Here is a 23,138-nt window from a genome sequence, read left to right on the forward strand (position 1 = left end):
TCCCGTTAAGAAGACATGTTGTCAACCTCTAGATCCCTTACATGCCTGCACTTTTCGGCTTGCTGCTGCTGCAATCCACGCGTTTTAGATCTGCATAACTCCACCTCTTTAAACACAGCACCTTCACCCCCTGCTGTTCCCACCCGCCTCAACACCGTTGGAAGGGAGGAGAACCAATTAAGGCGGGGGGTGGGGTGGAACGAGCAGCTGTCTACCCTTAGCAGGAGGGCTCCTGATTACATACCTCTCCTGCTGCTGCTGCTGCTGGCTGTCCAGCAGCAGACTGAAGGTGGCTGCTGCTGTGCACAGGTATATAAAGGCTCAGAGCCTATTATGACACGCGCAGCCAGCGTTCCATTGCCACATTCCATCTACTGCAGGCAGGATACCTGGCTGGCTGAATGTCGCTGAGAAGCTCACAGAGACCGCCATAAGCAACAGTTTAACAGAATGCCACAGACTAATCAACCAAACTTTTTGGGTTGGGTTCTCTTTTATAGTCTGCAGGCATTAAATGAAAGAAGTCAGTGTTCCAGCAGAAGGAGACAACGTTTCAGAAAAGGCATTGTAGCAAACCAAAAAAGAAATTTTAAGCGCAGCAGAGTAACCAGCGCACATACCTGTTAGCTCAGGTGAGTTTAAAAGGCTGCTGTTGATAACAAGGGCATTTGCTAAATAGATGGTGTGTGTGCAACAATATACTGAAAGGTCAATTATATTGTGCAGCTTATCTCACCACCTGTAGTTATTTAGGTGAAAGCTCCAAAATGCTTGCCTAATATGTCTGTTTATCCAAAAGGAAGTAAAAAGGGAGAGCTAGAAAGATAGCATTGCATCACATTACATGGCAATGCAATGCACAGTTGCTGAAGTTGAACCAAAATGAGCTTGTAATCTGGCTTCTGCAACTTTGAACATGAAAAATCCAATGAGGAGAAGAAAAGCAAAGCCAAAGAGTCCATCCCAAAATCCGACAAACAAGCAAAATGAACAAAAAACATTGAATTCAATTCTTTCTGATTTTAGAAACTGCATTAAAGAAGGGGTGCACCGGTCCTGGAGATACTGCAATACCAGGTCAATGCGTGGAGTGGACAGAGCAAGCTCTTTTTCCATCTCCCTGTTCTAAAAATCCATTTAATATATGGTCCCCAGATAGGGGACGTATCAGATATTAAACTGATAAGAACAGATACTACACTTGATCTTAGCCAAAAGGCCGAGAAGCGATAACCAGAATTGGTTTCAAACTACGGAGCCACCCAAGGATCCTGAAAAGTCCATTTGTGGAGATGAGCTCCTGGACTCCCGTTAAGAAGACATGTTGTCAACCTCTAGATCCCTTACATGCCTGCACTTTTCGGCTTGCTGCTGCTGCAATCCACGCGTTTTAGATCTGCATAACTCCACCTCTTTAAACACAGCACCTTCACCCCCTGCTGTTCCCACCCGCCTCAACACCGTTGGAAGGGAGGAGAACCAATTAAGGCGGGGGGTGGGGTGGAACGAGCAGCTGTCTACCCTTAGCAGGAGGGCTCCTGATTACATACCTCTCCTGCTGCTGCTGCTGCTGGCTGTCCAGCAGCAGACTGAAGGTGGCTGCTGCTGTGCACAGGTATATAAAGGCTCAGAGCCTATTATGACACGCGCAGCCAGCGTTCCATTGCCACATTCCATCTACTGCAGGCAGGATACCTGGCTGGCTGAATGTCGCTGAGAAGCTCACAGAGACCGCCATAAGCAACAGTTTAACAGAATGCCACAGACTAATCAACCAAACTTTTTGGGTTGGGTTCTCTTTTATAGTCTGCAGGCATTAAATGAAAGAAGTCAGTGTTCCAGCAGAAGGAGACAACGTTTCAGAAAAGGCATTGTAGCAAACCAAAAAAGAAATTTTAAGCGCAGCAGAGTAACCAGCGCACATACCTGTTAGCTCAGGTGAGTTTAAAAGGCTGCTGTTGATAACAAGGGCATTTGCTAAATAGATGGTGTGTGTGCAACAATATACTGAAAGGTCAATTATATTGTGCAGCTTATCTCACCACCTGTAGTTATTTAGGTGAAAGCTCCAAAATGCTTGCCTAATATGTCTGTTTATCCAAAAGGAAGTAAAAAGGGAGAGCTAGAAAGATAGCATTGCATCACATTACATGGCAATGCAATGCACAGTTGCTGAAGTTGAACCAAAATGAGCTTGTAATCTGGCTTCTGCAACTTTGAACATGAAAAATCCAATGAGGAGAAGAAAAGCAAAGCCAAAGAGTCCATCCCAAAATCCGACAAACAAGCAAAATGAACAAAAAACATTGAATTCAATTCTTTCTGATTTTAGAAACTGCATTAAAGAAGGGGTGCACCGGTCCTGGAGATACTGCAATACCAGGTCAATGCGTGGAGTGGACAGAGCAAGCTCTTTTTCCATCTCCCTGTTCTAAAAATCCATTTAATATATGGTCCCCAGATAGGGGACGTATCAGATATTAAACTGATAAGAACAGATACTACACTTGATCTTAGCCAAAAGGCCGAGAAGCGATAACCAGAATTGGTTTCAAACTACGGAGCCACCCAAGGATCCTGAAAAGTCCATTTGTGGAGATGAGCTCCTGGACTCCCGTTAAGAAGACATGTTGTCAACCTCTAGATCCCTTACATGCCTGCACTTTTCGGCTTGCTGCTGCTGCAATCCACGCGTTTTAGATCTGCATAACTCCACCTCTTTAAACACAGCACCTTCACCCCCTGCTGTTCCCACCCGCCTCAACACCGTTGGAAGGGAGGAGAACCAATTAAGGCGGGGGGTGGGGTGGAACGAGCAGCTGTCTACCCTTAGCAGGAGGGCTCCTGATTACATACCTCTCCTGCTGCTGCTGCTGCTGGCTGTCCAGCAGCAGACTGAAGGTGGCTGCTGCTGTGCACAGGTATATAAAGGCTCAGAGCCTATTATGACACGCGCAGCCAGCGTTCCATTGCCACATTCCATCTACTGCAGGCAGGATACCTGGCTGGCTGAATGTCGCTGAGAAGCTCACAGAGACCGCCATAAGCAACAGTTTAACAGAATGCCACAGACTAATCAACCAAACTTTTTGGGTTGGGTTCTCTTTTATAGTCTGCAGGCATTAAATGAAAGAAGTCAGTGTTCCAGCAGAAGGAGACAACGTTTCAGAAAAGGCATTGTAGCAAACCAAAAAAGAAATTTTAAGCGCAGCAGAGTAACCAGCGCACATACCTGTTAGCTCAGGTGAGTTTAAAAGGCTGCTGTTGATAACAAGGGCATTTGCTAAATAGATGGTGTGTGTGCAACAATATACTGAAAGGTCAATTATATTGTGCAGCTTATCTCACCACCTGTAGTTATTTAGGTGAAAGCTCCAAAATGCTTGCCTAATATGTCTGTTTATCCAAAAGGAAGTAAAAAGGGAGAGCTAGAAAGATAGCATTGCATCACATTACATGGCAATGCAATGCACAGTTGCTGAAGTTGAACCAAAATGAGCTTGTAATCTGGCTTCTGCAACTTTGAACATGAAAAATCCAATGAGGAGAAGAAAAGCAAAGCCAAAGAGTCCATCCCAAAATCCGACAAACAAGCAAAATGAACAAAAAACATTGAATTCAATTCTTTCTGATTTTAGAAACTGCATTAAAGAAGGGGTGCACCGGTCCTGGAGATACTGCAATACCAGGTCAATGCGTGGAGTGGACAGAGCAAGCTCTTTTTCCATCTCCCTGTTCTAAAAATCCATTTAATATATGGTCCCCAGATAGGGGACGTATCAGATATTAAACTGATAAGAACAGATACTACACTTGATCTTAGCCAAAAGGCCGAGAAGCGATAACCAGAATTGGTTTCAAACTACGGAGCCACCCAAGGATCCTGAAAAGTCCATTTGTGGAGATGAGCTCCTGGACTCCCGTTAAGAAGACATGTTGTCAACCTCTAGATCCCTTACATGCCTGCACTTTTCGGCTTGCTGCTGCTGCAATCCACGCGTTTTAGATCTGCATAACTCCACCTCTTTAAACACAGCACCTTCACCCCCTGCTGTTCCCACCCGCCTCAACACCGTTGGAAGGGAGGAGAACCAATTAAGGCGGGGGGTGGGGTGGAACGAGCAGCTGTCTACCCTTAGCAGGAGGGCTCCTGATTACATACCTCTCCTGCTGCTGCTGCTGCTGGCTGTCCAGCAGCAGACTGAAGGTGGCTGCTGCTGTGCACAGGTATATAAAGGCTCAGAGCCTATTATGACACGCGCAGCCAGCGTTCCATTGCCACATTCCATCTACTGCAGGCAGGATACCTGGCTGGCTGAATGTCGCTGAGAAGCTCACAGAGACCGCCATAAGCAACAGTTTAACAGAATGCCACAGACTAATCAACCAAACTTTTTGGGTTGGGTTCTCTTTTATAGTCTGCAGGCATTAAATGAAAGAAGTCAGTGTTCCAGCAGAAGGAGACAACGTTTCAGAAAAGGCATTGTAGCAAACCAAAAAAGAAATTTTAAGCGCAGCAGAGTAACCAGCGCACATACCTGTTAGCTCAGGTGAGTTTAAAAGGCTGCTGTTGATAACAAGGGCATTTGCTAAATAGATGGTGTGTGTGCAACAATATACTGAAAGGTCAATTATATTGTGCAGCTTATCTCACCACCTGTAGTTATTTAGGTGAAAGCTCCAAAATGCTTGCCTAATATGTCTGTTTATCCAAAAGGAAGTAAAAAGGGAGAGCTAGAAAGATAGCATTGCATCACATTACATGGCAATGCAATGCACAGTTGCTGAAGTTGAACCAAAATGAGCTTGTAATCTGGCTTCTGCAACTTTGAACATGAAAAATCCAATGAGGAGAAGAAAAGCAAAGCCAAAGAGTCCATCCCAAAATCCGACAAACAAGCAAAATGAACAAAAAACATTGAATTCAATTCTTTCTGATTTTAGAAACTGCATTAAAGAAGGGGTGCACCGGTCCTGGAGATACTGCAATACCAGGTCAATGCGTGGAGTGGACAGAGCAAGCTCTTTTTCCATCTCCCTGTTCTAAAAATCCATTTAATATATGGTCCCCAGATAGGGGACGTATCAGATATTAAACTGATAAGAACAGATACTACACTTGATCTTAGCCAAAAGGCCGAGAAGCGATAACCAGAATTGGTTTCAAACTACGGAGCCACCCAAGGATCCTGAAAAGTCCATTTGTGGAGATGAGCTCCTGGACTCCCGTTAAGAAGACATGTTGTCAACCTCTAGATCCCTTACATGCCTGCACTTTTCGGCTTGCTGCTGCTGCAATCCACGCGTTTTAGATCTGCATAACTCCACCTCTTTAAACACAGCACCTTCACCCCCTGCTGTTCCCACCCACCTCAACACCGTTGGAAGGGAGGAGAACCAATTAAGGCGGGGGGTGGGGTGGAACGAGCAGCTGTCTACCCTTAGCAGGAGGGCTCCTGATTACATACCTCTCCTGCTGCTGCTGCTGCTGGCTGTCCAGCAGCAGACTGAAGGTGGCTGCTGCTGTGCACAGGTATATAAAGGCTCAGAGCCTATTATGACACGCGCAGCCAGCGTTCCATTGCCACATTCCATCTACTGCAGGCAGGATACCTGGCTGGCTGAATGTCGCTGAGAAGCTCACAGAGACCGCCATAAGCAACAGTTTAACAGAATGCCACAGACTAATCAACCAAACTTTTTGGGTTGGGTTCTCTTTTATAGTCTGCAGGCATTAAATGAAAGAAGTCAGTGTTCCAGCAGAAGGAGACAACGTTTCAGAAAAGGCATTGTAGCAAACCAAAAAAGAAATTTTAAGCGCAGCAGAGTAACCAGCGCACATACCTGTTAGCTCAGGTGAGTTTAAAAGGCTGCTGTTGATAACAAGGGCATTTGCTAAATAGATGGTGTGTGTGCAACAATATACTGAAAGGTCAATTATATTGTGCAGCTTATCTCACCACCTGTAGTTATTTAGGTGAAAGCTCCAAAATGCTTGCCTAATATGTCTGTTTATCCAAAAGGAAGTAAAAAGGGAGAGCTAGAAAGATAGCATTGCATCACATTACATGGCAATGCAATGCACAGTTGCTGAAGTTGAACCAAAATGAGCTTGTAATCTGGCTTCTGCAACTTTGAACATGAAAAATCCAATGAGGAGAAGAAAAGCAAAGCCAAAGAGTCCATCCCAAAATCCGACAAACAAGCAAAATGAACAAAAAACATTGAATTCAATTCTTTCTGATTTTAGAAACTGCATTAAAGAAGGGGTGCACCGGTCCTGGAGATACTGCAATACCAGGTCAATGCGTGGAGTGGACAGAGCAAGCTCTTTTTCCATCTCCCTGTTCTAAAAATCCATTTAATATATGGTCCCCAGATAGGGGACGTATCAGATATTAAACTGATAAGAACAGATACTACACTTGATCTTAGCCAAAAGGCCGAGAAGCGATAACCAGAATTGGTTTCAAACTACGGAGCCACCCAAGGATCCTGAAAAGTCCATTTGTGGAGATGAGCTCCTGGACTCCCGTTAAGAAGACATGTTGTCAACCTCTAGATCCCTTACATGCCTGCACTTTTCGGCTTGCTGCTGCTGCAATCCACGCGTTTTAGATCTGCATAACTCCACCTCTTTAAACACAGCACCTTCACCCCCCGCTGTTCCCACCCGCCTCAACACCGTTGGAAGGGAGGAGAACCAATTAAGGCGGGGGGTGGGGTGGAACGAGCAGCTGTCTACCCTTAGCAGGAGGGCTCCTGATTACATACCTCTCCTGCTGCTGCTGCTGCTGGCTGTCCAGCAGCAGACTGAAGGTGGCTGCTGCTGTGCACAGGTATATAAAGGCTCAGAGCCTATTATGACACGCGCAGCCAGCGTTCCATTGCCACATTCCATCTACTGCAGGCAGGATACCTGGCTGGCTGAATGTCGCTGAGAAGCTCACAGAGACCGCCATAAGCAACAGTTTAACAGAATGCCACAGACTAATCAACCAAACTTTTTGGGTTGGGTTCTCTTTTATAGTCTGCAGGCATTAAATGAAAGAAGTCAGTGTTCCAGCAGAAGGAGACAACGTTTCAGAAAAGGCATTGTAGCAAACCAAAAAAGAAATTTTAAGCGCAGCAGAGTAACCAGCGCACATACCTGTTAGCTCAGGTGAGTTTAAAAGGCTGCTGTTGATAACAAGGGCATTTGCTAAATAGATGGTGTGTGTGCAACAATATACTGAAAGGTCAATTATATTGTGCAGCTTATCTCACCACCTGTAGTTATTTAGGTGAAAGCTCCAAAATGCTTGCCTAATATGTCTGTTTATCCAAAAGGAAGTAAAAAGGGAGAGCTAGAAAGATAGCATTGCATCACATTACATGGCAATGCAATGCACAGTTGCTGAAGTTGAACCAAAATGAGCTTGTAATCTGGCTTCTGCAACTTTGAACATGAAAAATCCAATGAGGAGAAGAAAAGCAAAGCCAAAGAGTCCATCCCAAAATCCGACAAACAAGCAAAATGAACAAAAAACATTGAATTCAATTCTTTCTGATTTTAGAAACTGCATTAAAGAAGGGGTGCACCGGTCCTGGAGATACTGCAATACCAGGTCAATGCGTGGAGTGGACAGAGCAAGCTCTTTTTCCATCTCCCTGTTCTAAAAATCCATTTAATATATGGTCCCCAGATAGGGGACGTATCAGATATTAAACTGATAAGAACAGATACTACACTTGATCTTAGCCAAAAGGCCGAGAAGCGATAACCAGAATTGGTTTCAAACTACGGAGCCACCCAAGGATCCTGAAAAGTCCATTTGTGGAGATGAGCTCCTGGACTCCCGTTAAGAAGACATGTTGTCAACCTCTAGATCCCTTACATGCCTGCACTTTTCGGCTTGCTGCTGCTGCAATCCACGCGTTTTAGATCTGCATAACTCCACCTCTTTAAACACAGCACCTTCACCCCCTGCTGTTCCCACCCGCCTCAACACCGTTGGAAGGGAGGAGAACCAATTAAGGCGGGGGGTGGGGTGGAACGAGCAGCTGTCTACCCTTAGCAGGAGGGCTCCTGATTACATACCTCTCCTGCTGCTGCTGCTGCTGGCTGTCCAGCAGCAGACTGAAGGTGGCTGCTGCTGTGCACAGGTATATAAAGGCTCAGAGCCTATTATGACACGCGCAGCCAGCGTTCCATTGCCACATTCCATCTACTGCAGGCAGGATACCTGGCTCGCTGAATGTCGCTGAGAAGCTCACAGAGACCGCCATAAGCAACAGTTTAACAGAATGCCACAGACTAATCAACCAAACTTTTTGGGTTGGGTTCTCTTTTATAGTCTGCAGGCATTAAATGAAAGAAGTCAGTGTTCCAGCAGAAGGAGACAACGTTTCAGAAAAGGCATTGTAGCAAACCAAAAAAGAAATTTTAAGCGCAGCAGAGTAACCAGCGCACATACCTGTTAGCTCAGGTGAGTTTAAAAGGCTGCTGTTGATAACAAGGGCATTTGCTAAATAGATGGTGTGTGTGCAACAATATACTGAAAGGTCAATTATATTGTGCAGCTTATCTCACCACCTGTAGTTATTTAGGTGAAAGCTCCAAAATGCTTGCCTAATATGTCTGTTTATCCAAAAGGAAGTAAAAAGGGAGAGCTAGAAAGATAGCATTGCATCACATTACATGGCAATGCAATGCACAGTTGCTGAAGTTGAACCAAAATGAGCTTGTAATCTGGCTTCTGCAACTTTGAACATGAAAAATCCAATGAGGAGAAGAAAAGCAAAGCCAAAGAGTCCATCCCAAAATCCGACAAACAAGCAAAATGAACAAAAAACATTGAATTCAATTCTTTCTGATTTTAGAAACTGCATTAAAGAAGGGGTGCACCGGTCCTGGAGATACTGCAATACCAGGTCAATGCGTGGAGTGGACAGAGCAAGCTCTTTTTCCATCTCCCTGTTCTAAAAATCCATTTAATATACGGTCCCCAGATAGGGGACGTATCAGATATTAAACTGATAAGAACAGATACTACACTTGATCTTAGCCAAAAGGCCGAGAAGCGATAACCAGAATTGGTTTCAAACTACGGAGCCACCCAAGGATCCTGAAAAGTCCATTTGTGGAGATGAGCTCCTGGACTCCCGTTAAGAAGACATGTTGTCAACCTCTAGATCCCTTACATGCCTGCACTTTTCGGCTTGCTGCTGCTGCAATCCACGCGTTTTAGATCTGCATAACTCCACCTCTTTAAACACAGCACCTTCACCCCCTGCTGTTCCCACCCGCCTCAACACCGTTGGAAGGGAGGAGAACCAATTAAGGCGGGGGGTGGGGTGGAACGAGCAGCTGTCTACCCTTAGCAGGAGGGCTCCTGATTACATACCTCTCCTGCTGCTGCTGCTGCTGGCTGTCCAGCAGCAGACTGAAGGTGGCTGCTGCTGTGCACAGGTATATAAAGGCTCAGAGCCTATTATGACACGCGCAGCCAGCGTTCCATTGCCACATTCCATCTACTGCAGGCAGGATACCTGGCTGGCTGAATGTCGCTGAGAAGCTCACAGAGACCGCCATAAGCAACAGTTTAACAGAATGCCACAGACTAATCAACCAAACTTTTTGGGTTGGGTTCTCTTTTATAGTCTGCAGGCATTAAATGAAAGAAGTCAGTGTTCCAGCAGAAGGAGACAACGTTTCAGAAAAGGCATTGTAGCAAACCAAAAAAGAAATTTTAAGCGCAGCAGAGTAACCAGCGCACATACCTGTTAGCTCAGGTGAGTTTAAAAGGCTGCTGTTGATAACAAGGGCATTTGCTAAATAGATGGTGTGTGTGCAACAATATACTGAAAGGTCAATTATATTGTGCAGCTTATCTCACCACCTGTAGTTATTTAGGTGAAAGCTCCAAAATGCTTGCCTAATATGTCTGTTTATCCAAAAGGAAGTAAAAAGGGAGAGCTAGAAAGATAGCATTGCATCACATTACATGGCAATGCAATGCACAGTTGCTGAAGTTGAACCAAAATGAGCTTGTAATCTGGCTTCTGCAACTTTGAACATGAAAAATCCAATGAGGAGAAGAAAAGCAAAGCCAAAGAGTCCATCCCAAAATCCGACAAACAAGCAAAATGAACAAAAAACATTGAATTCAATTCTTTCTGATTTTAGAAACTGCATTAAAGAAGGGGTGCACCGGTCCTGGAGATACTGCAATACCAGGTCAATGCGTGGAGTGGACAGAGCAAGCTCTTTTTCCATCTCCCTGTTCTAAAAATCCATTTAATATATGGTCCCCAGATAGGGGACGTATCAGATATTAAACTGATAAGAACAGATACTACACTTGATCTTAGCCAAAAGGCCGAGAAGCGATAACCAGAATTGGTTTCAAACTACGGAGCCACCCAAGGATCCTGAAAAGTCCATTTGTGGAGATGAGCTCCTGGACTCCCGTTAAGAAGACATGTTGTCAACCTCTAGATCCCTTACATGCCTGCACTTTTCGGCATGCTGCTGCTGCAATCCACGCGTTTTAGATCTGCATAACTCCACCTCTTTAAACACAGCACCTTCACCCCCTGCTGTTCCCACCCACCTCAACACCGTTGGAAGGGAGGAGAACCAATTAAGGCGGGGGGTGGGGTGGAACGAGCAGCTGTCTACCCTTAGCAGGAGGGCTCCTGATTACATACCTCTCCTGCTGCTGCTGCTGCTGGCTGTCCAGCAGCAGACTGAAGGTGGCTGCTGCTGTGCACAGGTATATAAAGGCTCAGAGCCTATTATGACACGCGCAGCCAGCGTTCCATTGCCACATTCCATCTACTGCAGGCAGGATACCTGGCTGGCTGAATGTCGCTGAGAAGCTCACAGAGACCGCCATAAGCAACAGTTTAACAGAATGCCACAGACTAATCAACCAAACTTTTTGGGTTGGGTTCTCTTTTATAGTCTGCAGGCATTAAATGAAAGAAGTCAGTGTTCCAGCAGAAGGAGACAACGTTTCAGAAAAGGCATTGTAGCAAACCAAAAAAGAAATTTTAAGCGCAGCAGAGTAACCAGCGCACATACCTGTTAGCTCAGGTGAGTTTAAAAGGCTGCTGTTGATAACAAGGGCATTTGCTAAATAGATGGTGTGTGTGCAACAATATACTGAAAGGTCAATTATATTGTGCAGCTTATCTCACCACCTGTAGTTATTTAGGTGAAAGCTCCAAAATGCTTGCCTAATATGTCTGTTTATCCAAAAGGAAGTAAAAAGGGAGAGCTAGAAAGATAGCATTGCATCACATTACATGGCAATGCAATGCACAGTTGCTGAAGTTGAACCAAAATGAGCTTGTAATCTGGCTTCTGCAACTTTGAACATGAAAAATCCAATGAGGAGAAGAAAAGCAAAGCCAAAGAGTCCATCCCAAAATCCGACAAACAAGCAAAATGAACAAAAAACATTGAATTCAATTCTTTCTGATTTTAGAAACTGCATTAAAGAAGGGGTGCACCGGTCCTGGAGATACTGCAATACCAGGTCAATGCGTGGAGTGGACAGAGCAAGCTCTTTTTCCATCTCCCTGTTCTAAAAATCCATTTAATATATGGTCCCCAGATAGGGGACGTATCAGATATTAAACTGATAAGAACAGATACTACACTTGATCTTAGCCAAAAGGCCGAGAAGCGATAACCAGAATTGGTTTCAAACTACGGAGCCACCCAAGGATCCTGAAAAGTCCATTTGTGGAGATGAGCTCCTGGACTCCCGTTAAGAAGACATGTTGTCAACCTCTAGATCCCTTACATGCCTGCACTTTTCGGCTTGCTGCTGCTGCAATCCACGCGTTTTAGATCTGCATAACTCCACCTCTTTAAACACAGCACCTTCACCCCCTGCTGTTCCCACCCGCCTCAACACCGTTGGAAGGGAGGAGAACCAATTAAGGCGGGGGGTGGGGTGGAACGAGCAGCTGTCTACCCTTAGCAGGAGGGCTCCTGATTACATACCTCTCCTGCTGCTGCTGCTGCTGGCTGTCCAGCAGCAGACTGAAGGTGGCTGCTGCTGTGCACAGGTATATAAAGGCTCAGAGCCTATTATGACACGCGCAGCCAGCGTTCCATTGCCACATTCCATCTACTGCAGGCAGGATACCTGGCTGGCTGAATGTCGCTGAGAAGCTCACAGAGACCGCCATAAGCAACAGTTTAACAGAATGCCACAGACTAATCAACCAAACTTTTTGGGTTGGGTTCTCTTTTATAGTCTGCAGGCATTAAATGAAAGAAGTCAGTGTTCCAGCAGAAGGAGACAACGTTTCAGAAAAGGCATTGTAGCAAACCAAAAAAGAAATTTTAAGCGCAGCAGAGTAACCAGCGCACATACCTGTTAGCTCAGGTGAGTTTAAAAGGCTGCTGTTGATAACAAGGGCATTTGCTAAATAGATGGTGTGTGTGCAACAATATACTGAAAGGTCAATTATATTGTGCAGCTTATCTCACCACCTGTAGTTATTTAGGTGAAAGCTCCAAAATGCTTGCCTAATATGTCTGTTTATCCAAAAGGAAGTAAAAAGGGAGAGCTAGAAAGATAGCATTGCATCACATTACATGGCAATGCAATGCACAGTTGCTGAAGTTGAACCAAAATGAGCTTGTAATCTGGCTTCTGCAACTTTGAACATGAAAAATCCAATGAGGAGAAGAAAAGCAAAGCCAAAGAGTCCATCCCAAAATCCGACAAACAAGCAAAATGAACAAAAAACATTGAATTCAATTCTTTCTGATTTTAGAAACTGCATTAAAGAAGGGGTGCACCGGTCCTGGAGATACTGCAATACCAGGTCAATGCGTGGAGTGGACAGAGCAAGCTCTTTTTCCATCTCCCTGTTCTAAAAATCCATTTAATATATGGTCCCCAGATAGGGGACGTATCAGATATTAAACTGATAAGAACAGATACTACACTTGATCTTAGCCAAAAGGCCGAGAAGCGATAACCAGAATTGGTTTCAAACTACGGAGCCACCCAAGGATCCTGAAAAGTCCATTTGTGGAGATGAGCTCCTGGACTCCCGTTAAGAAGACATGTTGTCAACCTCTAGATCCCTTACATGCCTGCACTTTTCGGCTTGCTGCTGCTGCAATCCACGCGTTTTAGATCTGCATAACTCCACCTCTTTAAACACAGCACCTTCACCCCCTGCTGTTCCCACCCGCCTCAACACCGTTGGAAGGGAGGAGAACCAATTAAGGCGGGGGGTGGGGTGGAACGAGCAGCTGTCTACCCTTAGCAGGAGGGCTCCTGATTACATACCTCTCCTGCTGCTGCTGCTGCTGGCTGTCCAGCAGCAGACTGAAGGTGGCTGCTGCTGTGCACAGGTATATAAAGGCTCAGAGCCTATTATGACACGCGCAGCCAGCGTTCCATTGCCACATTCCATCTACTGCAGGCAGGATACCTGGCTGGCTGAATGTCGCTGAGAAGCTCACAGAGACCGCCATAAGCAACAGTTTAACAGAATGCCACAGACTAATCAACCAAACTTTTTGGGTTGGGTTCTCTTTTATAGTCTGCAGGCATTAAATGAAAGAAGTCAGTGTTCCAGCAGAAGGAGACAACGTTTCAGAAAAGGCATTGTAGCAAACCAAAAAAGAAATTTTAAGCGCAGCAGAGTAACCAGCGCACATACCTGTTAGCTCAGGTGAGTTTAAAAGGCTGCTGTTGATAACAAGGGCATTTGCTAAATAGATGGTGTGTGTGCAACAATATACTGAAAGGTCAATTATATTGTGCAGCTTATCTCACCACCTGTAGTTATTTAGGTGAAAGCTCCAAAATGCTTGCCTAATATGTCTGTTTATCCAAAAGGAAGTAAAAAGGGAGAGCTAGAAAGATAGCATTGCATCACATTACATGGCAATGCAATGCACAGTTGCTGAAGTTGAACCAAAATGAGTTTGTAATCTGGCTTCTGCAACTTTGAACATGAAAAATCCAATGAGGAGAAGAAAAGCAAAGCCAAAGAGTCCATCCCAAAATCCGACAAACAAGCAAAATGAACAAAAAACATTGAATTCAATTCTTTCTGATTTTAGAAACTGCATTAAAGAAGGGGTGCACCGGTCCTGGAGATACTGCAATACCAGGTCAATGCGTGGAGTGGACAGAGCAAGCTCTTTTTCCATCTCCCTGTTCTAAAAATCCATTTAATATATGGTCCCCAGATAGGGGACGTATCAGATATTAAACTGATAAGAACAGATACTACACTTGATCTTAGCCAAAAGGCCGAGAAGCGATAACCAGAATTGGTTTCAAACTACGGAGCCACCCAAGGATCCTGAAAAGTCCATTTGTGGAGATGAGCTCCTGGACTCCCGTTAAGAAGACATGTTGTCAACCTCTAGATCCCTTACATGCCTGCACTTTTCGGCTTGCTGCTGCTGCAATCCACGCGTTTTAGATCTGCATAACTCCACCTCTTTAAACACAGCACCTTCACCCCCTGCTGTTCCCACCCGCCTCAACACCGTTGGAAGGGAGGAGAACCAATTAAGGCGGGGGGTGGGGTGGAACGAGCAGCTGTCTACCCTTAGCAGGAGGGCTCCTGATTACATACCTCTCCTGCTGCTGCTGCTGCTGGCTGTCCAGCAGCAGACTGAAGGTGGCTGCTGCTGTGCACAGGTATATAAAGGCTCAGAGCCTATTATGACATGCGCAGCCAGCGTTCCATTGCCACATTCCATCTACTGCAGGCAGGATACCTGGCTGGCTGAATGTCGCTGAGAAGCTCACAGAGACCGCCATAAGCAACAGTTTAACAGAATGCCACAGACTAATCAACCAAACTTTTTGGGTTGGGTTCTCTTTTATAGTCTGCAGGCATTAAATGAAAGAAGTCAGTGTTCCAGCAGAAGGAGACAACGTTTCAGAAAAGGCATTGTAGCAAACCAAAAAAGAAATTTTAAGCGCAGCAGAGTAACCAGCGCACATACCTGTTAGCTCAGGTGAGTTTAAAAGGCTGCTGTTGATAACAAGGGCATTTGCTAAATAGATGGTGTGTGTGCAACAATATACTGAAAGGTCAATTATATTGTGCAGCTTATCTCACCACCTGTAGTTATTTAGGTGAAAGCTCCAAAATGCTTGCCTAATATGTCTGTTTATCCAAAAGGAAGTAAAAAGGGAGAGCTAGAAAGATAGCATTGCATCACATTACATGGCAATGCAATGCACAGTTGCTGAAGTTGAACCAAAATGAGCTTGTAATCTGGCTTCTGCAACTTTGAACATGAAAAATCCAATGAGGAGAAGAAAAGCAAAGCCAAAGAGTCCATCCCAAAATCCGACAAACAAGCAAAATGAACAAAAAACATTGAATTCAATTCTTTCTGATTTTAGAAACTGCATTAAAGAAGGGGTGCACCGGTCCTGGAGATACTGCAATACCAGGTCAATGCGTGGAGTGGACAGAGCAAGCTCTTTTTCCATCTCCCTGTTCTAAAAATCCATTTAATATATGGTCCCCAGATAGGGGACGTATCAGATATTAAACTGATAAGAACAGATACTACACTTGATCTTAGCCAAAAGGCCGAGAAGCGATAACCAGAATTGGTTTCAAACTACGGAGCCACCCAAGGATCCTGAAAAGTCCATTTGTGGAGATGAGCTCCTGGACTCCCGTTAAGAAGACATGTTGTCAACCTCTAGATCCCTTACATGCCTGCACTTTTCGGCTTGCTGCTGCTGCAATCCACGCGTTTTAGATCTGCATAACTCCACCTCTTTAAACACAGCACCTTCACCCCCTGCTGTTCCCACCCGCCTCAACACCGTTGGAAGGGAGGAGAACCAATTAAGGCGGGGGGTGGGGTGGAACGAGCAGCTGTCTACCCTTAGCAGGAGGGCTCCTGATTACATACCTCTCCTGCTGCTGCTGCTGCTGGCTGTCCAGCAGCAGACTGAAGGTGGCTGCTGCTGTGCACAGGTATATAAAGGCTCAGAGCCTATTATGACACGCGCAGCCAGCGTTCCATTGCCACATTCCATCTACTGCAGGCAGGATACCTGGCTGGCTGAATGTCGCTGAGAAGCTCACAGAGACCGCCATAAGCAACAGTTTAACAGAATGCCACAGACTAATCAACCAAACTTTTTGGGTTGGGTTCTCTTTTATAGTCTGCAGGCATTAAATGAAAGAAGTCAGTGTTCCAGCAGAAGGAGACAACGTTTCAGAAAAGGCATTGTAGCAAACCAAAAAAGAAATTTTAAGCGCAGCAGAGTAACCAGCGCACATACCTGTTAGCTCAGGTGAGTTTAAAAGGCTGCTGTTGATAACAAGGGCATTTGCTAAATAGATGGTGTGTGTGCAACAATATACTGAAAGGTCAATTATATTGTGCAGCTTATCTCACCACCTGTAGTTATTTAGGTGAAAGCTCCAAAATGCTTGCCTAATATGTCTGTTTATCCAAAAGGAAGTAAAAAGGGAGAGCTAGAAAGATAGCATTGCATCACATTACATGGCAATGCAATGCACAGTTGCTGAAGTTGAACCAAAATGAGCTTGTAATCTGGCTTCTGCAACTTTGAACATGAAAAATCCAATGAGGAGAAGAAAAGCAAAGCCAAAGAGTCCATCCCAAAATCCGACAAACAAGCAAAATGAACAAAAAACATTGAATTCAATTCTTTCTGATTTTAGAAACTGCATTAAAGAAGGGGTGCACCGGTCCTGGAGATACTGCAATACCAGGTCAATGCGTGGAGTGGACAGAGCAAGCTCTTTTTCCATCTCCCTGTTCTAAAAATCCATTTAATATATGGTCCCCAGATAGGGGACGTATCAGATATTAAACTGATAAGAACAGATACTACACTTGATCTTAGCCAAAAGGCCGAGAAGCGATAACCAGAATTGGTTTCAAACTACGGAGCCACCCAAGGATCCTGAAAAGTCCATTTGTGGAGATGAGCTCCTGGACTCCCGTTAAGAAGACATGTTGTCAACCTCTAGATCCCTTACATGCCTGCACTTTTCGGCTTGCTGCTGCTGCAATCCACGCGTTTTAGATCTGCATAACTCCACCTCTTTAAACACAGCACCTTCACCCCCTGCTGTTCCCACCCGCCTCAACACCGTTGGAAGGGAGGAGAACCAATTAAGGCGGGGGGTGGGGTGGAACGAGCAGCTGTCTACCCTTAGCAGGAGTGCTCCTGATTACATACCTCTCCTGCTGCTGCTGCTGCTGGCTGTCCAGCAGCACACTGAAGGTGGCTGCTGCTGTGCACAGGTATATAAAGGCTCAGAGCCTATTATGACACGCGCAGCCAGCGTTCCATTGCCACATTCCATCTACTGCAGGCAGGATACCTGGCTGGCTGAATGTCGCTGAGAAGCTCACAGAGACCGCCATAAGCAACAGTTTAACAGAATGCCACAGACTAATCAACCAAACTTTTTGGGTTGGGTTCTCTTTTATAGTCTGCAGGCATTAAATGAAAGAAGTCAGTGTTCCAGCAGAAGGAGACAACGTTTCAGAAAAGGCATTGTAGCAAACCAAAAAAGAAATTTTAAGCGCAGCAGAGTAACCAGCGCACATACCTGTTAGCTCAGGTGAGTTTAAAAGGCTGCTCTTGATAACAAGGGCATTTGCTAAATAGATGGTGTGTGTGCAACAATATACTGAAAGGTCAATTATATTGTGCAGCTTATCTCACCACCTGTAGTTATTTAGGTGAAAGCTCCAAAATGCTTGCCTAATATGTCTGTTTATCCAAAAGGAAGTAAAAAGGGAGAGCTAGAAAGATAGCATTGCATCACATTACATGGCAATGCAATGCACAGTTGCTGAAGTTGAACCAAAATGAGCTTGTAATCTGGCTTCTGCAACTTTGAACATGAAAAATCCAATGAGGAGAAGAAAAGCAAAGCCAAAGAGTCCATCCCAAAATCCGACAAACAAGCAAAATGAACAAAAAACATTGAATTCAATTCTTTCTGATTTTAGAAACTGCATTAAAGAAGGGGTGCACCGGTCCTGGAGATACTGCAATACCAGGTCAATGGGTGGAGTGGACAGAGCAAGCTCTTTTTCCATCTCCCTGTTCTAAAAATCCATTTAATATATGGTCCCCAGATAGGGGACGTATCAGATATTAAACTGATAAGAACAGATACTACACTTGATCTTAGCCAAAAGGCCGAGAAGCGATAACCAGAATTGGTTTCAAACTACGGAGCCACCCAAGGATCCTGAAAAGTCCATTTGTGGAGATGAGCTCCTGGACTCCCGTTAAGAAGACATGTTGTCAACCTCTAGATCCCTTACATGCCTGCACTTTTCGGCTTGCTGCTGCTGCAATCCACGCGTTTTAGATCTGCATAACTCCACCTCTTTAAACACAGCACCTTCACCCCCTGCTGTTCCCACCCGCCTCAACACCGTTGGAAGGGAGGAGAACCAATTAAGGCGGGGGGTGGGGTGGAACGAGCAGCTGTCTACCCTTAGCAGGAGGGCTCCTGATTACATACCTCTCCTGCTGCTGCTGCTGCTGGCTGTCCAGCAGCAGACTGAAGGTGGCTGCTGCTGTGCACAGGTATATAAAGGCTCAGAGCCTATTATGACACGCGCAGCCAGCGTTCCATTGCCACATTCCATCTACTGCAGGCAGGATACCTGGCTGGCTGAATGTCGCTGAGAAGCTCACAGAGACCGCCATAAGCAACAGTTTAACAGAATGCCACAGACTAATCAACCAAACTTTTTGGGTTGGGTTCTCTTTTATAGTCTGCAGGCATTAAATGAAAGAAGTCAGTGTTCCAGCAGAAGGAGACAACGTTTCAGAAAAGGCATTGTAGCAAACCAAAAAAGAAATTTTAAGCGCAGCAGAGTAACCAGCGCACATACCTGTTAGCTCAGGTGAGTTTAAAAGGCTGCTGTTGATAACAAGGGCATTTGCTAAATAGATGGTGTGTGTGCAACAATATACTGAAAGGTCAATTATATTGTGCAGCTTATCTCACCACCTGTAGTTATTTAGGTGAAAGCTCCAAAATGCTTGCCTAATATGTCTGTTTATCCAAAAGGAAGTAAAAAGGGAGAGCTAGAAAGATAGCATTGCATCACATTACATGGCAATGCAATGCACAGTTGCTGAAGTTGAACCAAAATGAGCTTGTAATCTGGCTTCTGCAACTTTGAACATGAAAAATCCAATGAGGAGAAGAAAAGCAAAGCCAAAGAGTCCATCCCAAAATCCGACAAACAAGCAAAATGAACAAAAAACATTGAATTCAATTCTTTCTGATTTTAGAAACTGCATTAAAGAAGGGGTGCACCGGTCCTGGAGATACTGCAATACCAGGTCAATGCGTGGAGTGGACAGAGCAAGCTCTTTTTCCATCTCCCTGTTCTAAAAATCCATTTAATATATGGTCCCCAGATAGGGGACGTATCAGATATTAAACTGATAAGAACAGATTTTTTTTTTTTTTTTTTTTTTTTTAACCAAATCAGATAGGCCGGAGCATAAGCTCAATCAAATCGACTTACAAAAGCCTTTCATTGACACTTAGCCTTTCATCACACTTGGTATATAATCAAAAATAAAACCAAACCTTATCATCAGGTACATTATACACTACGAATTAAACTTTACCAAAAACCTCCACTTTTTAAACTTCCAGATCCCTTCAGCATCTATAATACTTCCACGTTCCTGATCCCAGAGGTATATTACATACATACGTGACAGAATCAATCTCAAACATTCATTAACTGACATTTTCTTCCTTTTGAAAACTAACAAATTCCTCGCATCCCACAAACTTTCAATTACACACACCACCAACAACCATAAAATCCTATCCTTAATTCTACTACATGCACCCATCCCAAACATAGCAAGTTTCCAATTAACATACTTTACACCCACCAATTCCTTGCAAAGTCCCCCTATACCCTTCCATACATCATATGCAAAATCACAATCCCATACCATATGTCTAACATGCTCTCTCAAACCACATCCATCCCTCGGGCATACCTCAGATTTAACTAAATCCCTCTTCTTTTGCACATCTCTAACAGGCAAAATGTCATGCAATATCATCCAAGCGATATCTCTCTGTCTGTTAGTCACACCATCTATACTTAATTTTCTCCACATCTCGGTTACTTCCTCCCCTCTCAACCCATTGATATTACATACCACCTCACGCTCACGCACCATCCTAATGACTTTCTTCTTTTGCCTAAAATCACTCATGTTAACGGACAACAAATCATACTTCCTTACAAATTTCTCAACACAACCATACCATACAGGACACTTAAAAGCAACAGGCACTCTAGCATCCCTTTTGACCCACTTTAAGCCATAAAGCATCCATCCAGCCGAATACTTCATCATATAAGCACACTTATTACTTTTCCCTAGAACCACCACCACCATTTTCACGTAACCAATCCCTAAAAAGAAATCAATATTTGGAAAATCCAAACCACCATTTACACATAACTTATAGACATATTCCCGTTTCAATTTCTCCATGCGACTTCCCCAAAGAAAATTAAAGATGAATTTCTCAGTTTTCCTAATTTTCTTAAAAGCAGCAGGATATACATTCGCAACAAACAACAAAATAGGCAAAATAACCGCCTTAATAATCAGAACTTTCCCAGTCAGAGTTAATTCTCTCATTCGCCAAAAATTCAACTTGCGCACCACTCTCACCCCACAATCTTCCCAACTCTCATTTCCTTTCAAATCATCATTAAACTTAATCCCAAGCACCTTTATTGCACCATCCTCACACCTCACACCATCCATCCGTACATTCCTCTCACCAAAACATTTAAAGGAACTCTTAGTCCAATTGACCTTAAAAGCTGAGACACTACAAAACAAACTTAATATCAACCTTGCCCTACTCATCGCAGCCATATTCCCACTCACAATCACTACATCATCCATGTAACCTAGAATTCTCACATCCTTTCCATTACTCCCAGGAATCATCACACCTCTCATAACCTTATCCTTCCTAACCATACACATCAACACTTCAATCACACTAATAAACAAAAAAGGGGACATAGGGCACCCCTGACGCACTCCTGATTTAATTCTCACTTTCTCACTTAACCACCCATTCACCAAAAATTCACTTGAAACATTACAATACAAACTCCTAACACAGTTTACAAAATTCCTGGAATAACCCATCTTAGACAAAACATTAAACATAAAGCTATGTGACACACGGTCAAAAGCTTTTTCAAAATCAACCGAAAACAACAAACATTTCTGCTTACGACTCATACAATCCCCAATCACATCACGCAACAACACCAAATTTTCAGTCATACTTCTCCCAGGCACTGCACACACTTGATCTTCATCCACCACACCGCCAATCACTTCCCGCATCCGGCTAGCCAACAATTTACTAAACACCTTATAGTCTGCATTCAAAAGGGTGATTGGCCTCCAATTCCCCAAATCCTTTTTATCACCTTTCTTATGAACCAAAACCACCACCCCATCTCTCATAGATTCACTCAACATATTCTCCGTGAACATATACTGGCACACCTCCAATAAGTCATTTCCCATCGTGTCCCATTCCTTAACATATAACTCCACGGGCAGTCCATCCTTCCCAGGTGTTTTATTCTTACTCGCAGACATCACCACTTTTTTAACTTCATCCAACACAATTACATCATCCAATATTTCACGTTCATCCTCACCCAAACAACCTTCTAAACACCCCAAAGCATCAGTCAACATCCTATCATCAACCCATTTTTCCCCATACAACTCCTTATAAAACAACACCACCTCCTGCATCACATCCTTCCCACTCACACACACCCCATCACCATTCACCACCTCATCCATATCTACTTTCTTCCCAAAAACTTTTTTGAAAAAAAACCTTGTGCATTTCTCATTTTTCTCCAAATGTTCAATCTTAGAACGGTAAATAATTTCTTTCCCTTTACCCTCAATATATTTCTTAATCTCTTCTTTCACTTGACACATCAAAACATCCACATCCACTCCAATCATCCTTAACTTCCTCAGCCACTCCAGTCTAGAGCTTAAATCATTAAATTTTGCTCTATTCATTGCTGCTTTCCTCCTGCCCCTTTTTCTAAAGAAAAAACCAATCTCACTCTTCATCCAGTCCCACCACTCAAGCACATTCCTGAAATCACTTTTTTTATCCCTCCACCTAACATACATTCGCCTAAAATCACGCATGATCCTATTATCTTCCAGCAAACGCACATTAAGTTTCCACACGCCACCACCATATACAAAGGAAATCTTACCTTCTAGACGTGCCCTCAAACACACATGGTCAGAGAAGGGAACATCTTCCTGCTGGAAATTCCTACAAATAACATTTTGTGAAGAAAAGAAGATACGGTCTATTCTAGACTCTATGCCTCCCCTGTCGGCCTTATAGGTCGCAGGAGGTGGATTACCTAAAAAAACTTCCGCAGCATCCTGTAAGGAAAAATCCGCCACAAGACTCTTGAGTCTTTTACCTGTAACATCCATCTTATCCCCCTCCGTCACACAATTGAAATCTCCAACAAAAATTATTGGCATTTTGCCAGATAAAAAAAAACATAATTTCTCAAAAATTTCCAGCCTCTCCCCTTTATCTATTGGTGCATACATATTTACCACCCTAACCCTCCACCCCCTACAATTTAACTTACATATTACACACCTCCCCGCCTCCACCACCATGTAACTTTCTATCTTAACACTATAACCCTTCACCAAAACACCTACCCCACAATTTTTATTACATACAGAACCAGACCACACACTTTGACCTAAAGGCCATGCATTTTCACTTAAGGGATCGGAGATCCCACACTCCTGGACACAGTATACGTCCGCATCCAAGTTGCTCAAGTAGTCCAAAATTGCCACTCTTCTCGACTCAGATTTAATCAGCCGAACATTTAGCGACAAGATGCTGAGAGCAACTTGGGCACCCATCTATTAATTTGATGTGGCAGGTCACGACAACATGCCCACCTGTACATCATCCTAACCCTTCTGGGGGTAGGACGCTGGACGTGCAGATATCGTAGTTTGTGCCTTCCCCCAAAA

General features: G+C 44.1%; 15 non-coding genes across 15 annotated transcripts; all 15 read right to left on the reverse strand.

Moving 5' to 3' along the window:
- Nucleotides 1-1,040: 1,040 nt before the first annotated feature.
- LOC141225336 (U2 spliceosomal RNA) lies at nucleotides 1,041-1,231 on the reverse strand. Its single transcript, XR_012292610.1, has one exon. It is a non-coding gene; the product is annotated as a U2 spliceosomal RNA (small nuclear RNA).
- Nucleotides 1,232-2,346: 1,115 nt separating this feature from the next.
- On the reverse strand, nucleotides 2,347-2,537 carry LOC141225347 (U2 spliceosomal RNA). Its single transcript, XR_012292621.1, has one exon. It is a non-coding gene; the product is annotated as a U2 spliceosomal RNA (small nuclear RNA).
- A 1,115-nt stretch (nucleotides 2,538-3,652) lies between these two features.
- On the reverse strand, nucleotides 3,653-3,843 carry LOC141225358 (U2 spliceosomal RNA). Its single transcript, XR_012292632.1, has one exon. It is a non-coding gene; the product is annotated as a U2 spliceosomal RNA (small nuclear RNA).
- A 1,115-nt stretch (nucleotides 3,844-4,958) lies between these two features.
- Nucleotides 4,959-5,149, reverse strand: LOC141225369 (U2 spliceosomal RNA). The gene has a single exon (XR_012292643.1). It is a non-coding gene; the product is annotated as a U2 spliceosomal RNA (small nuclear RNA).
- Nucleotides 5,150-6,264: 1,115 nt separating this feature from the next.
- LOC141225380 (U2 spliceosomal RNA) lies at nucleotides 6,265-6,455 on the reverse strand. The gene has a single exon (XR_012292654.1). It is a non-coding gene; the product is annotated as a U2 spliceosomal RNA (small nuclear RNA).
- A 1,115-nt stretch (nucleotides 6,456-7,570) lies between these two features.
- LOC141225392 (U2 spliceosomal RNA) lies at nucleotides 7,571-7,761 on the reverse strand. Its single transcript, XR_012292666.1, has one exon. It is a non-coding gene; the product is annotated as a U2 spliceosomal RNA (small nuclear RNA).
- Nucleotides 7,762-8,876: 1,115 nt separating this feature from the next.
- LOC141225533 (U2 spliceosomal RNA) lies at nucleotides 8,877-9,067 on the reverse strand. Its single transcript, XR_012292805.1, has one exon. It is a non-coding gene; the product is annotated as a U2 spliceosomal RNA (small nuclear RNA).
- Nucleotides 9,068-10,182: 1,115 nt separating this feature from the next.
- On the reverse strand, nucleotides 10,183-10,373 carry LOC141225404 (U2 spliceosomal RNA). The gene has a single exon (XR_012292677.1). It is a non-coding gene; the product is annotated as a U2 spliceosomal RNA (small nuclear RNA).
- Nucleotides 10,374-11,488: 1,115 nt separating this feature from the next.
- Nucleotides 11,489-11,679, reverse strand: LOC141225415 (U2 spliceosomal RNA). Its single transcript, XR_012292688.1, has one exon. It is a non-coding gene; the product is annotated as a U2 spliceosomal RNA (small nuclear RNA).
- A 1,115-nt stretch (nucleotides 11,680-12,794) lies between these two features.
- LOC141225426 (U2 spliceosomal RNA) lies at nucleotides 12,795-12,985 on the reverse strand. The gene has a single exon (XR_012292699.1). It is a non-coding gene; the product is annotated as a U2 spliceosomal RNA (small nuclear RNA).
- Nucleotides 12,986-14,100: 1,115 nt separating this feature from the next.
- LOC141225437 (U2 spliceosomal RNA) lies at nucleotides 14,101-14,291 on the reverse strand. The gene has a single exon (XR_012292710.1). It is a non-coding gene; the product is annotated as a U2 spliceosomal RNA (small nuclear RNA).
- Nucleotides 14,292-15,406: 1,115 nt separating this feature from the next.
- LOC141225448 (U2 spliceosomal RNA) lies at nucleotides 15,407-15,597 on the reverse strand. The gene has a single exon (XR_012292721.1). It is a non-coding gene; the product is annotated as a U2 spliceosomal RNA (small nuclear RNA).
- A 1,115-nt stretch (nucleotides 15,598-16,712) lies between these two features.
- Nucleotides 16,713-16,903, reverse strand: LOC141225459 (U2 spliceosomal RNA). Its single transcript, XR_012292733.1, has one exon. It is a non-coding gene; the product is annotated as a U2 spliceosomal RNA (small nuclear RNA).
- Nucleotides 16,904-18,018: 1,115 nt separating this feature from the next.
- On the reverse strand, nucleotides 18,019-18,209 carry LOC141225578 (U2 spliceosomal RNA). Its single transcript, XR_012292849.1, has one exon. It is a non-coding gene; the product is annotated as a U2 spliceosomal RNA (small nuclear RNA).
- Nucleotides 18,210-19,324: 1,115 nt separating this feature from the next.
- Nucleotides 19,325-19,515, reverse strand: LOC141225093 (U2 spliceosomal RNA). The gene has a single exon (XR_012292410.1). It is a non-coding gene; the product is annotated as a U2 spliceosomal RNA (small nuclear RNA).
- Between the last annotated feature and the right edge of the window lie 3,623 nt (nucleotides 19,516-23,138).

Source organism: Phyllobates terribilis, unplaced genomic scaffold (genome assembly GCF_046119375.1).
Source record: "Phyllobates terribilis strain yellow unplaced genomic scaffold, ASM4611937v1 Scaffold_404__1_contigs__length_1715579, whole genome shotgun sequence".
Classification (NCBI taxonomy): domain Eukaryota; kingdom Metazoa; phylum Chordata; class Amphibia; order Anura; family Dendrobatidae; genus Phyllobates; species Phyllobates terribilis.